The following is a 16,595-nucleotide window of genomic DNA, read 5'->3' as shown; positions in this document are numbered from 1 at the left end:
TGCAGCCTCTGCCCCAGAGGCTGCAACACTCTCAGAAAAGGTGTGTTTATACTGACAGATCATGTTACACTTAGATTGCACACAGGTGGACTTCATTTCACTAATTATGTGACTGCTGAAGGTAACTGCTTGCACCAGAACTTTTGAGGGGCTTCATAGCAAAGGGGTGACTACATATGCACATGCCAATTTTAACATTTTTATTTAGAAAAAAATCTTTTTTATATACATTTTTCTCATTTCGCTTCACCAACTTAGACTACTTTGTGCAGATCCATTACATAAATTCAGATAAAAAAATAAATAAATTTCAGGTTGTAATGTAACTAATAGGTAAGTATTCACCAAGGCACTGTACTTATATCAGGTGCATCCTGCTGAATTATTATACTAGTGCATCGCTTCCTTGTAATCAGCAGCGATAGCACCTCCAACCACATCTGAATTCATCCCATAGTGCATATCAGAGGTTTCCTTCTAATGATGAGAAATTCTTCTTGGTCATATTAACATGTCAGTTTTTTTAAATGTATGTTTTAATTGCATGCTCGTCAAATTCAAAATAAATCATGCTATTTTAAAAAGCCATAGATCTGTGTGTTTTCTGACATGCTGTTTATCATGTTCATTCACATAGCCTGGTGAAGGAAAAAGCATACAGTATACAGAAACTGCAGTGTTTCAAAATAGCTTAAAATGTGATAAGTGATGAATAGAACTTAATAATCACTCATCCAGGATTTGTCATCATTCTAGAACTTGTTATATGTGAGAATTGAGAAAAAGCTCTCTCCATATCTGCATGGGTTTCCTGAAGGTGCTCCAGTATTTTTGGACGTTACTTTTCCGTTAGCAATATTAACTATGGTATTTGTGGGTTAGAAAACTTTAATTGTAAGCTCCAGTGATTAAGGAGCTGATGTGAATGATTGAATATTCTCCATAAAGCTTTGCATAATATGGTTACACTACTGTATACAAATAAATATTATATATTTTCACAGTAATTACCAGTGTCACACTTAGTATTCTCATTACATATAACACTGACATATAAATGGATTTCTCAGCTAGCAGGATAAAGACGGTTAGTTTACACATAGGGGGTCATTCCGAGCTGATCGCATGCTGACGATTTTCGTAGCGCAGCGATCAGGTAACTAATGCGCATGCATATGCAGCACAATGTGCACGTGCATCGTATGAGTACAAACAGCATTATTGCTGGGCAATGCTTCTAGCGACAAATCCATTTGCACGGGTATTCGCAAGGAGATTGACAGAAAGAGGACATTTATGGGTGTCACCTGACTGTTTTCTGGGAGTGATAGGGAAAATGCAGGCGTGTCCACGCATTTGCAGGGCGGGCATCTGACGTCAATTCTGGGACCAGACAGGCTGAAGTGATCACAAGGGCTGATTAAGTTCAGACCTACTCTGAAACTGCAAAAAACTTTTTTGTCCCACTCGGCTGCACATGCGATCGCACACTTGCAAAGCCAAAATACACTCCCCTGTGGGTGGCGACTATGCGTTTGTATGGCTGCAAAAAGTAGCTAGCGAGCGATCAACTCGGACTGAGGGCCATAGGGTGGGATACATCAGGCGTCACATTTTGCATGAGATACATCCCGCCACTGATTGCAAGAACAGTTTGGTTTAGTAATGCCATATGCATGTACAGCTGCGATTAAAAGGACAAAGGACAGTTCTCCCAATAAGCGCTGTCCTTTGTGATAACAGGACTTACAGGGTTACGATCCAGGAGTCCTACTGCACATATGTATGCCACAGGGAACTGGGAGGAATCCAATAGGATCCCTTTCAGGAAATAATCAGAAGAGAAGTCTATAGGCTTCTATTAGGCAATACCATCTATAGATGGTGATGCTTATCTAGTCCAAACTCTGGAGAGTTTTGCTTTTCAGAACTTGGTGCATATGGGGGATGCCATCACTCTACGAAAACATCTTTAGATGCAGCTACTGTGCTAAGATATGCTAATGCTGCAGGAGGTGTCTTGTGTAAATAGACCCCTTCTGTATGCGTGTGTGAACATCAGCCATCTGAGTAACCCTCAGGCCAGGATGTTCATGCTGAAGGTGCCAGGAAATATGCATATGCACTGCATCCATCTCTGAATCACTACCTATAAAGGGCCATCTAAGCAGCATTGTAGCCATGGGCAAAGCAATGCACTGGGGCTCCTACCCACCCATTCATGGGAATACATTTAAAAAAAACATAACTTACCTCTACTGCAATCCTGCTCCATCTCTCCACATGCTTCCATACAGGGCATAAGCTGTCAGCATTCTGACTGGTGGAGAGTTTCAGCTATTCACCAATCAGCATGTCTGGCAGATGCTTCTGACCCAGTTAGCCCGTGAACAAAGGCATCTAGTACATGGTGCCCTGGGCAGCTGCCCAGTGTGCCTGTATGTGAAGATGGCTCTGCCCATACTGTATGTTGCAAATATATTTGTTGTTTTATTTTACATGCAGGGTAAATATTGGATGCTTTTGCATGTAGTCTACAAATACTGACCAGCTTTACTTTTACACTGCAATTTTAGATTTGAGTTTGGATATGCCCCTCGTACATGTAAATCTCTCTGCACACATTACATCTGCCCTCAGAGGTGTAACTGTTGGAGGCAACGGAGTCAGCTGCTGCCGGGCTCCTACTCTGTAAGGGGGACCTCTCCTCCCGTTCAGTGACACCATTCAATTAAGTTAATTGACAGCCGCCACTATCTCTCTATACTGTAGTCAACTCCCCTCCCCCACCTGCACCTTACAAGTCACACCCTCTTTATTATAGATGAACATTTTAAAAGTGTCATATCCAGGATTAGAACCCATGACCTATTACACTAGAAGCAGGCTCCTTACTGATGAAGCGATTTGCTCCTGTACAGTAAAAGTGAGAATTCTAACTATGTTACTTCTCTGACAATTACAAGTAACTACATTTAGTTAGGATTCGCATGCTTTCTGTACAGGAGCAAATAGCCCCATCAGTATGGTGCCTGCTTCCAGTGTAATAGGTTGTGGGTTCTAATCCTGGGTATAACAGTTGTAAAATAATTGTCAGAGAAGTTATTAGCATTGTAGCTGCATACTACATAGATCTGCCTATATATAATTAGAATCTTCATATAATTATGGGGCAATGGTTAGCATTACTGCCTCACAGCACTGAGTTCATAGGTTCGATACCCACCATGGCCCTAAATGTGCGGAGTTTGTATATTCTCCCCGTACTTGCGTGGGTTTCCTCCTGGTACTCCGGTTTCCTCCCACAATCCAAAAATATACTGGTAGGTTAATTGGCTCCCAACAAAAAAAAATTAACCCTAGTGTGAATGTGTTGGTGTGTACATGTGATAGGGAATATAGATTGTAAGCTCCACTGGGGCAGGGACTGATGTGAATGGGCAAATATTCTCTGTAAAGCGCTGTGGAATATGTGTGCGCTATATAAATAACTGGTAATAAATAATAAATATAATTAAAATCAGCAGCCATGCTACATAGGAGTAAATAGCTTGATCAGTAAGGTGTCTGCCTTCTGTGTAACAGGTCATGGGTTCTAATCCTATGTATGACTGCTAAGAAATATGTGATTTAAAATAAACGACAATGTAATGTAACATTATAAATTTTTTTTTACCAAAACACACCAACACTATATATATATATATATATATATATATAGTCCCAAAAACGAACCCGCACTCGTGCTAACGTAATTGTTAGTAATAGGGTGCCCTCAGTGATAAAATGCAATGTAGAAAAGAAACTGCGGCACTCCAATGAATAAATGCATATTTAGTGAAGAATCATGACAGCAGGTACTGGGGCAACGTTTCGGTACGCGCAGATACCGTTGTCAAGCCCTGTGCTGTCAAGCTGAACAAAGAAATAAGCATAACAATAGAAAATAACTTACCTAAGTACTAAAGCGTCTCCCGCCGCTGGAGGAGGACGGGTTTCGGCAACCGGCCTCGTGGTGTCCGTCCACTGGGGTCGCTTGCCGATGACATTAGACCGCCAGCGCCGGCAGGATCCCGGGAGCGCATTGTGCGTTGCCAGGCAACCAGACGCCGATGACTGCATTGCCTCCCCGGCCCCCCACAGCGGCCGAAGGAAAGGGGACAAAACACATGTTAACACTGCTACTATAAAATAAAGCATGCATATTAACACTGCTAATCTGGAGTGAAGAAGGTTATGGCACGATAGTTACGAGATGTATTAATAAAGTGGTAATGACAAAAACTATCAAATCTGGTTATAATGGAGAGAAGATATTGTTAAGAGATTGCATCGCTAATCATAATGAAAATATGTACTTAACAAAAGATGAGCAAATCACAGAAAAATGTTCCAATTACACCATTTGTTCAAGCCCGCTGGAGACACTGTATTGAGATAGTGTATCCATTTTATTTCACATCTAAGGAGTTTTCCACCTCGGTCCCCACCTCGTAAAGAGGCTGGGACGTGATCTATAAGCATGTGTCTAAGGGAGGAAAGAGGGTGGCCCATTTGTTGAAAGTGTTGTGCCACAGGTTGATCAGAGTTCCCACTGGCGATGGCTTTCCCAATCGACGACCGGTGTAGCGCCATGCGTTCTCGGGCTGTGCGAATCGTTTTGCCCACGTAATATAATTTACATGGACAAATGATAATATAGATCACGTAGGTGGAAAGACACGAGAGTGTGTGCTTGATTGAGATGGTTCTTGAAGAATGAGGGTGTTTGAATGAAGATCCCGTTATCATATGTGAGCAAGTGGTACATCTGGGACATTTGTAGCAACCAGGAGGTTTAGACAAAAAATGAGGGGTAGAGATGGATTTCGCAAATCCAGTAATGTCCGTATGGACCACCATGTCTTTAAGGTTCCTGCCTCTAGTATAACAAGCCATCGGCCTTTTAGATGTAAAACATGGTAAATTTTTGTCGGAAGCTACAATGGGCCAGAGAGCACGACTTGCCCGCTGTACCACTTGACTCGATGCTGTATACTCCAACTTCCATGGAATCACCGATTTCTGATCTTAACCTCTTGCTCACCGCACTCACTCGGCGTCTGGTTGCCTGGCAACGCACAATGCGCTCCCAGGATCCTGCCGGCGCTGGTGGTCTGACGTCATCGGCAAGCGACCCCAGTGGATGGACACCATGAGGCCGGTTGCCGGAACCCGGCCTCCTCCAGCGGCGGGAGACGCTTTAGTACTTAGGTAGGTTATTTTCTATTGTTATGCTTATTTCTTTGTTCAGCTTGACAGCACAGGGCTTGACAACGGTACCTGCGCGTACCGAAACGTTGCCCCAGTACCTGCTGTTATGATTCTTCACTAAATATGCATTTATTCATTGGAGTGCCGCAGTTTCTTTTCTACATTATATATATATATATATATATATATATTGATGAAGAAGGCGGCACTCAGACAGGCTTGGAAAGCAGTAAAACTTTTGTCAGTTTATTCCAACATGTTTCGGGGTAAATCCCCCGTCCTCAGGGTCATCATGGGTGACCCTGAGGACGGGGGATTTACCCCGAAACATGTTGGAATAAACTGACAAAAGTTTTACTGCTTTCCAAGCCTGTCTGAGTGCCGCCTTCTTCATCAATATATTACTAGAGGTCTTCGCCTCCAGGAGGGCACCGCAGCACCTATCAACTTATGAGTGAGTGCCGAGTACATAGTACTTTATATATATATATATATATATATATATATACACACACACACACACACACACACACACAGTATTTACCTGCAGTGCAACATGGTTTTGCCTAGTTGCACAGTTAATGCACCTGTACATCAGGCAACCGTTTACCTAATTTCCATATCTGACCAGAACCACTGGTCAACCGATCGCTGGCCATTGATGATCAGTGATTCATCTGAGAGGGACCAGTATGTGATCCCGCCGTACATGTTGCTGAATGGCTGTATATATCGACATCAGCCTCCCGGGCGCTAGAATGCCAGCAGGGGGGAGAGCGCAACAAAGCCCCTTGCGGGCTTGCTGCACTCACCATGCTGTGGGCTCAGTGGGCGATCTTTGCTCCCCACAGGTTCTCCCTCTGTGGGTGTCATGGACACCCATAGAGGGGTAAATCAGTACCCCCATCGGGATCCCAGCATTGGTAATGAGACAGCCGGGATCCCAAAGGGTGGTATGTTTACCGCATACCATCTGAGAATCAGAGAAATTCTTCATATTAAATCTCCCCGATTTGCGAATCAGGACCATTTTCGGTTTATATTCAAGGAATCAAGATCTTTAATCCTGTTGAATATTCCTGATTCTCCGACCTGGCACTGGCGGATTCAGAAATTGCAACAATCCACTGTGGATTTATAGAGGCATTTACTTGCTGTTTTTTGCTTTTCTCCCAATCTAGAATCAGATCCTATGTTACATATGAAATATGCATAAAATATATATTTTTTTTAACGAGCCCATTCACTGCTGTGAGACTGTATGCTCACTGCACCCATAGCAAATGCAATAGTAGATGCTGCCTGACCTACTTCCATGCGCACACTGCTAAAAGAGGATGAGGAAGTTTCTAGCTGAAGGCTTCCTCCTCATACTTATGTAAAGCATATTCATATAGTAAAAAAAAGAAACAAATCTAAATTAATATCAATAAAAAATTAGCAATTTAAAAAACTACACTGAAAAAATTGTAAATAGACTCAATAAAGAAACACAATAAAGAAGTCAACATATTTCTCCACATTTAAATAAGCTACTAAACAAAAGAAACACAAAACCCCATGAATTGTAACTTTTAAGCACCCTGTCTTTCTGTTTGTGCTGCCTGCTGTTACAGCAGAGATTGTAGATGTTTGATGGCTGATAAGAAGAGAGTGGGGTGACTTAGAGCAAGCATCTAAATGAATTGCTATTCACAAGCAGAATGTTAACACAAGAAAAGGAAATTACAATGATTTTAAATTTTAAAATTACATTTGTCTAAAACACAGCACACTGAATCTTTGGTGCTTAATTTGTTTGTCATATCTGAAATTGTAAATGTAGGGGTTTAGTAAATCTTTAGGTAATCTTTGGACATCAGTCTTCCTTAGGCCACTCACTTTTCTTAACCTATGACTCTTACTTTTGGGTTTACAATATTTATAACGAAGGGGCTGCCATTACTTCAGTTTGTAGTTCTTAATAATTTGTGTTAGTTAACATTTACTAGTTCCTTATGATACTTGCTTTCCCCTTTGATTACAACTCATATGATTCAACAGAAACAGCTTGATTCTTCTCATAGATGTATTAGAACCAGTTAAGATACATGGCTATATGCATCATCACTTGGAAAGTGATAAAATGAAGAGTGAAAAAGTGCCAGCCAATCAGGCCCTAACTGCCATGTCACAGGCTGTGTTTGAAAAATGTCAGTTAGGAGCTAATTGGCTGGTACTTTTTCACTCTCCATTTTATCACTTTCCAAGCGATGATGCATCTGGCTGTCTGTAACTGAATATAGATGGTCATGTGGTCTTAGTCAACTTGCTGTACCTAAGCTAACGTCTGCTTGCTATTACAAATGAAAAATATTTAATTTTCCTCACATATTTCTAAGAATTATATGGTTATTGGTGAGTGATCTATATTCTTCCTTCATGCTCTATTAAAAACGATGGGATGGCAATATCCTGACATATAGTTTTATATATATATATATATATATATATAGTGTATATACATACACACTCTTTCTCCTGTCAACAGTGATGTATGACTTTAAGTATTTAACCATTCAGTTATGCCAACTGTGAGCAGCATACCTTAAAAAATGCAGCATTAAGCAAGAAAATGGAATTTGATTTATTTTCACTGCATTTGTACATCAATATGGCAGTATCATAGGTATAATTTATCATTCAATATCTGATGCAAAATGTGTGCAATACGGGAAAGAAATGTGGAATGGGTTGGTAAAATAAATAGCTTGATAGATTAAGATCAATATGAGCCTATGGCAAGAGGGTGAACCATGTTATTTAAGCTTTTAAACACTTGACACTAATTCTTTGGGAGGAGACATGCTACCTATAGTAGATCAAACTTGGGTAATTGCGAGAAAGGTGGTAGATGTACTGTACAGCACAAAAATGAAACAACATTTTCACTATCAAAGTCATGTCCATGAGAAGACTACAGTATTTTGATAAAGTCAGCAATGTGAAAGCATGGTCAATATGACAGCACATGATCTAAAAGAAATCTGAAGAATTATTTTCTCTTCTATAAATGTATAATTTTATCATATGCAAATAATATTACCACTATTGTTATCCTTTATTTATCTAGCATTGATCATTTTAAAAACTAACACAAGGACAGGAACGGACACACACACACACACACACACACACGCATGCACGCATGCACGCACGCACGCACGCACACACACACTAAGATCCATTGTGTTTTGGATTGTGGAAAAAAAAAAACACCTAGGGGTGCAAAGATGCAGTAGAGAGGATACTAATTACTATGGCCTGGGTTTGTCTGGTGAGACTTTAGGGGGCCCAGGTCTGCCAAGTATAAGGTGGAATGCTACCTTTTAGTTGCATGCCACTGTGAAAAATAATATTATAGGGAGTAGATTAAGGCATAGTGGGCACAACCCAGTGTTTGACCATGCCTCCTCTATCACCCAAGATTATCATATGTCTTGGCAGCCATTTAATATTTATTTACGTACAGGAGTACTTGGCACTTTTTTTGCTTAGATTAAATCTAGCATGTTAGTAAAAGTTATATAGAACTGACTAATCTTTTTGGATCCAGAATCAGTTCTCCTCAAAAGCTGCAGTGAGCAGTCAATGTGTTTCAAATGGAACAGTGTTCTCAATACTGAACTAATATTGAATGACAATTTTTTTTAGATATTCTTTTTTGATTTTCTTTAAATTTAAGTTTAACTGAAGGCTAAAGTCCCATCAGACTGGCCTATCAAAGTGGTCGGTTACTCACAGTGGCAATTAAGTATTGCTCAGCTGTCTTGCTAATATTTTATTTATAAAATAATAATAATAATAATAATAATAATAATTATAATAATAATTAGACTACTGAATTATCACTGACCCTGCTCCTGTGTGGGTGCAGTATAGAAAACCTACAGGAATTAGACAGTCATTGAGTCGACCCCATAATATCAACATGCATTAGGTCGACAGGGTCAAAAAGCTGAGAGTGTGAAAAGGTCAACATGGAAAAAGTAGACAGTAGAAAAGGTCAATAATTAAAAGAGGTTAACAGTGTCAAAATATTGACACAAAACAGGTTGACACAAGTTTGTTAAGTTTTTTGTGTCATTATCTGTGTTTCATGATTGATCCTCTTATAACAAAAGTAGACCCTCGCAGGCTCCCTTCACTTGCCACTCTTCTGGCAGGTTACTATTCCCATTCATAGTCCACATGGACTTGTGTTGACCATATGTGTGTCGACCATTGTCATATCGAACTGTTGAGCCTGTTTACCTTTTGACCATGTCAGCCTAATGTATGTCAACCACATTGTGTCGATTATTGACTGTCTACAGTATCTACACAGTGTAGATTTTCATCCAGATACCCCCCAGTGTATGTATAGTGTGTGTGGTCTGGCTTATATCCCTAGTGTGACAAGCTGCTGCAGAGGAATGAAAGAGAGCATGACTGTTCTTTACTGTAGGTAAGGGACAGTTTTATTTTTTCAACATTTTAAGTAAATAGACATTACATAAAAATGTAACTATAAATATAACTATAAATTAAACAGAAAAAAAAATAGTAAATGATTCTAGAGATCAACCAGATAAAGGAGGTCAAAGGTAGTGGAACAGCATGTCTTTTTCTTAACTTCTCATCTTAATAAATGACAGTAATAGCATGTACAAAGAGAAAAATGCTAATCTCTATCCTCAACAACACGATGTGTGTGCCTCTGTGACCAGAGTAATGTGTGCCTTGGATTACAACTGCTGCCCAGAGCTGCAGTTCAGGGAGGTTACACCAGGCTTAATATGATCAGAATGAGAACTAAGCAGGGAATTTATCACTTCATTGCAATGATCTCCATTTAGATTAATAAAAACTACTGCTGTATCCGCTTTCTTCTGAAATGATTTGTCTTCTCTGGTTTGCCTATTGTCTCATCTATTCTAAAAGTTTTATATGTCCTTATTGAATTTTAGAAACAACACTAACTATGTAATGATAATAATTTTGCCATACTTTTAAATATATTATTTTCTGATTTTGTTGTTATTAATAGTTTATTTTCTCATTACAGTACAGTATGTACAGCATTTACATGTGTGTTATGAGTGAAGTACAATATAAACAATAATGAAACATAATCTGTTTTGTGTCACTCCCTGACAACACTAACCATTAAAGATATTAGCATTCTTTTAAGGTCATACTACTTCTGTTCCAGAGAATGACAGAGATAATGAACTGCACATTTATTCATGCTCTGTGTTTGAATTATACTGTTTCTCTGTTTTATTCCTATTTTCTCTGTTTTATTCCTATTTTTTTCATTCAATTTACTTCTCTTGGAGACTATACTGATCCCAACACATTCCCACACAGGATGAAAAGATACTGGAAGGAGGTTTTGTTTGGGGTTTACTTGGCGCTTCAATAGACTTTATGGCAGCCTCGTTACTTCTATAGGACTTATCCCAGACAGTCCAAATACATGTGAAAAAAGGTGAGGTGAAGAAGAAGATGGCGCTAATGTGTCTAAATGAGGAATGGGTGAATGAAGGCCAAAAGGGATACTTATCCTATGGGTATGGTTCTATCTTCCCAATGTGAATCTTCTTTGATAGATGTTCTCAAATTGAGGTGGTATATGAAAGATAAAATGGAGAAAGGATAATGTGTAGAAACTTTCTGATTTGATGATTCTACAAATGTATTCGTGCAAATATCTCTGCAAGAGTTGCGGAGTCGGGCTTTCTTACTCTCGACGAGAGTGTTTTGATGAATACCTATATAAACATCCTCTCATCTGTATGTTTATAAAACATACAGTAAATAATGAATTCCGCTTACATAAGCAAGATGTAAAACAAATGTTATCCTTTAGCCTAGTATATTAACCTAGATGGCGTACCTCACTTACACAGTGAGGAAATGATTGACATCCAAAAAGGTTTCTTTATCAGATTTTTGCAATGATATTATAAAGCACTCATTAGCGTACCTCACTGACTTAGTGAGATGCTATTTAGCACATATCACGGTTTCTTTATCCTATGGTGCAGAAATATGGCATACCATTACTCACGATGTAATAGCTTTGGTCCCTCTCATCAAGGTTTCTTTTCATCAGCCAGACGCAGGTAATTAGTATAAAAATCACAAGAATTTATTGGTACATAAAATAGGGTAATAAAAACAAAAGCTGAAGTTTACCAGCATTGATTCATGGGGGTGTGTGATCCTATGAGAGTGGACCCATTAGGGGAGCAAAGTTCCGGTTCAATGCCCCACAATCAAATTGAAAATGTATGGTAAAATAGAAAAAAGGGGTCTTACCTTTCCAGGGTCACACACAAAGTCCAGAGCCAATGCCTCCTTAGAGCCAACGCGTTTCGAGTCTTCTGAGACTCTTTTTCAAGGCCTTGAAAAAGTCTCAGAAGACTCGAAACGCGTTGGATCTAAGGAGGCATACGTTTTCAATTTGATTGTGGGGCATTGAACCGGAACTTTGCTCCCCTAAGGGGTCCCCTCTCCTAGGATCACACACCCCCATGAATCAATGCTGGTAAACTTCAGCTTTTGTTTTTATTACCCTATTTTATGTACCAATAAATTCTTGTGATTTTTATACTAATCACCTGCGTCTGGCTGATGAAAAGAAACCTTGATGAGAGGGACCAAAGCTATTACATCGTGAGTAACGGTATGCCATATTTCTGCACCATAGGATAAAGAAACCGTGATATGTGCTAAATAGCATCTCACTAAGTAAGTGAGGTACGCTAATGAGTGCTTAATAATATCATTGTACAAATCTGATAAAGAAACCTTTTTGGATGTCAATCATTTCCTCACTGTGTAAGTGAGGTACGCCATCTAGGTTAATATACTAGGCTAAAGTATAACATTTGTTTTACATCTTGCTTATGTAAGCGGAATTCATTATTTACTGTATGTTTTATAAACATACAGATGAGAGGATGTTCATATAGGTATTCATCAGAACACTCTCGTCGAGAGTAAGAAAGCCCGACTCCGCAACTCTTGCAGAGATATTTGCACGAATACATTTGTAGAATCATCAAATCAGAAAGTTTCTACACATTATCCTTTCTCCATTTTATCATTCATATACCACCTCAATTTGAGAACATCTATCAAAGAAGATTCACATTGGGAAGATAGAACCATACCCATAGGATAAGTATCCCTTTTGGCCTTCATTCACCCATTCCTCATTTAGACACATTAGCGCCATCTTCTTCTTCACCTCAACTTTTTTCACATTCCCACACATCCAATTCTGTTCTCCATGTTACTTGCCATAAACATTTCGAACAGGGATGCATACACATCATCACTAAATGTACTGTAAGTGAAAATAGTAATTTTACTTAGAGGATATTTGTAAAATACAGGTATCTGAGCTATTTAGCACAATGCTAATGCAGGAGATATCATTCCAGCTCCAGTGCTGGCTTCAGTCCCCATTCTGTAGTATGGGGACCTGCATTCACTAAACTACACACACACACACACACACACACACACACACACATATATATTTATTAAGTGTTTGACTGCTGGACCCAATGTCATCTTTAGATGGCATTTTTTTTCCAGAGCCCCACTACATCCTATGGGATGGAGGTCTGGGTTTGCGAAGAGTGGTCCACTATAAGGTTCCCTCACACACAGGGTGTCATTCCGAGTTGATCGCTCGCTAGCTAGTTTTAGCAGCCATGGAAACGCTATGTTGCCGCCCACTGAGGAGTGTATTTTAGCTTAGCAAAAGTGGGGAATGCATGTGCAGCCGAGCTCTGAAAAAAACAGTTTGTGCAGATTCAGAGTAGCTCTGAAACTACTCAGCGCTTGCGATCACTTCAGTGTATACGTGTCCGGATTTGACAACATACACCCGCCCAGCGAATGCCCAGCTATGCCTGCATTTTTTCAGACAACTTTGCTAGAACCTGAGCACAACCACAAAGAGCTTTGTACCCGTATGTCACGCGTACGCATTGCGGGGCATACGCATGCGCAGAAATGCCATTTTTTTCACCTGATCTCTGTGCTGCAAAAATCGGCAGCGAGCGATCAACTTGGAATGACCCCCTTATTACCTTTGTTGTGCAAATGCGTGAACTAAGGTAACAGTGATAGGTATGCAGTAACAGTTATTTTTCAGTTATCCCTGCACCAGAGATATACTGAATTGCACCAGAGATATACTGAATTGCTCTGATAATGGTATGTGATGCCACAACTCTTTGGAAGCCTATAAAACACATTGGGGACTTAATTGAAGAATATGCTACACTACACCAAGCCTCCAGGAGCAAATATAGTATTTCTTGAAGATTCATTTCTGAAATTATTTAGGAACATTGGCCCTCATTCCGATTTGTTCGCTCGCAAGCTGCTTTTAGCAGCTTTACACACGCTAAGCCGCCGCCTACTAGGAGTGAATCTTAGCTTCTTAAAATTGCGAACGAAAGATTCGCAATATTGCGAAAAGACATCTCTGTGCAGTTTCTGAGTAGCTCGAGACTTACTCTGCCAGTGCGATCAGTTCAGTGCTTGTCGTTCCTGGTTTGACGTCACAAACACACCCAGCGTTCGTCCAGACACTCCTCCGTTTCTCCAGCCACTCCCGCGTTTTTCCCAGAAACGGTAGCGTTTTTTCCCACACGCCCATAAAACAGCCTGTTTCCGCCCAGAAACACCCACTTCCTGTCAATCACATTACGATCACCAGAACGAAGAAAAAGCCGTGAGTAAAATTCCTAACTGCATAGCAAATTTACTTGGCGCAGTCGCAGTGCGAACATTGCGCATGCGCACTAAGCGGAAAATCGCTGCAATGCGAAGAAATTTACAGAGCGAACAACTTGGAATGACCCCCATTATTAAAGAAAAACTTTAGCAGAATCCCGATGCCTTTAGTCACACAGTCCCATCTAGTGAAAATAATAGTATATTTAAAAGAATTACATTATTTTTAATAAACTATAAAATAAAAAAAATCCTATGCTGATGATACCTGGATCCACCACACAGTGGGTCTCATTCAGAGATGCATACAAACCCCACTCAATGCCTTTATGCATGTAGTTGTAATTATTTGCTACTGTGCAAGAGCAGATTAACCTGAAAAACTCCCATGGCACATGTGTTACCATGAGTGTACGCAAAAAAGGTGCTGTTGGGTTTGAGTCCGACTGTATCAGAAAGGTGGTGGGTAAGTGATGGGCTTTTCTGGTGACTCGGAGGTGACCTGAAATGAACACACAAACATCTGTCTGATGGACATGTTATGGGAGTGTTTCGGGTGTGCCAGTGAAAGGATCTGAGTTCTCAAATGCACAGCTGCTTTCACTTCCACATTCTTCATTCTGGGACAGTATGGCAGGTGCAAGTGTTGATGGTGCATGTGATGGTGCGCCAATGGTGAAGTGTCCAGAACCACTGGCGATGGTACTTCATGCAGGGGTGCAGAAGTGGGCATCTAAGTGCTTGTACATTCAGATGCAGGCATTCAAACTAGGGGAATGCTGACACTATAATTCACATATGATAGCTCTCATGACTCCACAAACAGATGCAATTGTGGGTGCCTATTCATCCACCTCTGAATCATACCCAGTGCATTTTTCAGGTACATTTAGTATAGCAGAAAGTATGAAGCAGAATATGTTTATCATAGAGACAGTAATTGCAAGTGCTTCCACTTTATATGGTCAATATGGCTGACTGGACTACAAGTAAAATTATATTGTTTTGCGTTTTTGATGTTTCCTAATGTATCTGAGCTTACAACAAATATAACAAAGTTATATATTACAGTACCAGACAACAACAACCTAGCTTCTGCAGGGAATACTGAAAGGACTGAAAGACATGGTATCTGGTGTGATGCATCAGTACTAGTGAGAACATTTACTGTTTATTTGTAAATACTGCTTTATATACATTGTATATTAACTATAAAGTGGTGGCTAATGTGACGGTTGGAGGTCACATGTGGCTCCAGAGAGAGGCTGGCTCATGCTGGCTAGTGTGACAGTTGGTGATTGTTGGAGCAGACACCTTGGGGACTGAGAGAAGAAAGAAGTGTCTCAGAGCTTACAGGGTGCTTTCTGTGGTCCCTGTGTCCCATTCCAGTGAAACTGCAGCCTGGTCATTAGAGCCGCATCTTGTGTGTCTCTCCATCATCCAGTGTATGTATTGATAAAGCTAAATATTTATCTTATAACATTCACTATATACTGGTAAGAGACTCAGTACGCAATGGGCGTACGGGGTACCGTAAGGGTACGCACTTAGCGTAGCAGATGCTAGGCCGTGGTCGAGACGCACGAGCAGTACGTTCGCTCACGGCTTACGCTGGGTATCGAGCACGCTATAGGCGGTCCGAGTACCGTAATGCTACGCTACTAGTGTAGCGGATGCTGTGCCCACAAGAGGAACATGAGCGGCGCAGACGCTCACAGGATGACACACAGTAAACCTTGTATGCAACACAATGTAACGCTGATTAACCTCCGTTATGTAAAAGTTGCTTGAGCGATTGAGACACTCCGATTACCCTTAGCAATGTAATGATAAAACACACAATACCTTTTAAGGTTCCAAAACCTTTATCTAGATGATTTTAGTATGTAAAAGGGGAAAACATTTACAGCTTATACACTACAGCACTAACATAAAACACCTACACAGAATAACTTAAAATATACAATATACAACAGCGTAACAATAACAGAGAGAGAGAGAGAGTATCGCAAATACAAACAGAGAATAAGTTGGTTACAGAGAAAAACTTACACACTGGGGAATGATCGCTGCGCAGTCCTGGTACCAGCTCTCTAGTTAGTCAATGATGAAAACCGTTGTGGAGAGTAGACTGAGCTGGCCCAGACTGGCTGCCTTATATGCACTACATACAGTACACTACAAAGGGGCCTACAATCTCATTGTTCATTGGACACAGGAATCTGTCTTCACATTATAACAAAAGGTCATAGGTTGATTCGAACAGGTGGGCTGTGACTATTTCATACTGCTCAGGTGGGAGGGAATCTCAGGATTCCCGCCGCATGGATAATGAACTGCAAATACAGTAAATGTCCATAAACTTCTTATAAACATAACTATTCGCAGGAGCGATTAATCTCTTTCAAACCAATACCGGAATGTTTCTAATAATATACTCTACCGTTGCATACTAAACACAACTGCTCAAAACCTGTCTGACCCTTCGTATCATGTAAAGAGGGATCTCTCTGTCCATGAACCAGTTACACTAAACAAACTCACTGATATTATTAAGA

General features: G+C 40.3%; 1 protein-coding gene across 1 annotated transcript in view; it reads left to right on the top strand.

Annotated features, from left to right (window-relative positions):
- TRHDE (thyrotropin releasing hormone degrading enzyme) overlaps positions 1 to 16,595 on the top strand; it is a 992,175-nt gene that overhangs the window by 310,276 nt on the left and 665,304 nt on the right. The window lies entirely within an intron of this gene.

This window comes from Pseudophryne corroboree, chromosome 6 (assembly GCF_028390025.1).
Source record: "Pseudophryne corroboree isolate aPseCor3 chromosome 6, aPseCor3.hap2, whole genome shotgun sequence".
In the NCBI taxonomy this organism is placed as follows: domain Eukaryota; kingdom Metazoa; phylum Chordata; class Amphibia; order Anura; family Myobatrachidae; genus Pseudophryne; species Pseudophryne corroboree.
Note: the sequence above shows the minus strand (reverse complement) of the source record. Positions and strands in the feature narration are given on the sequence as shown.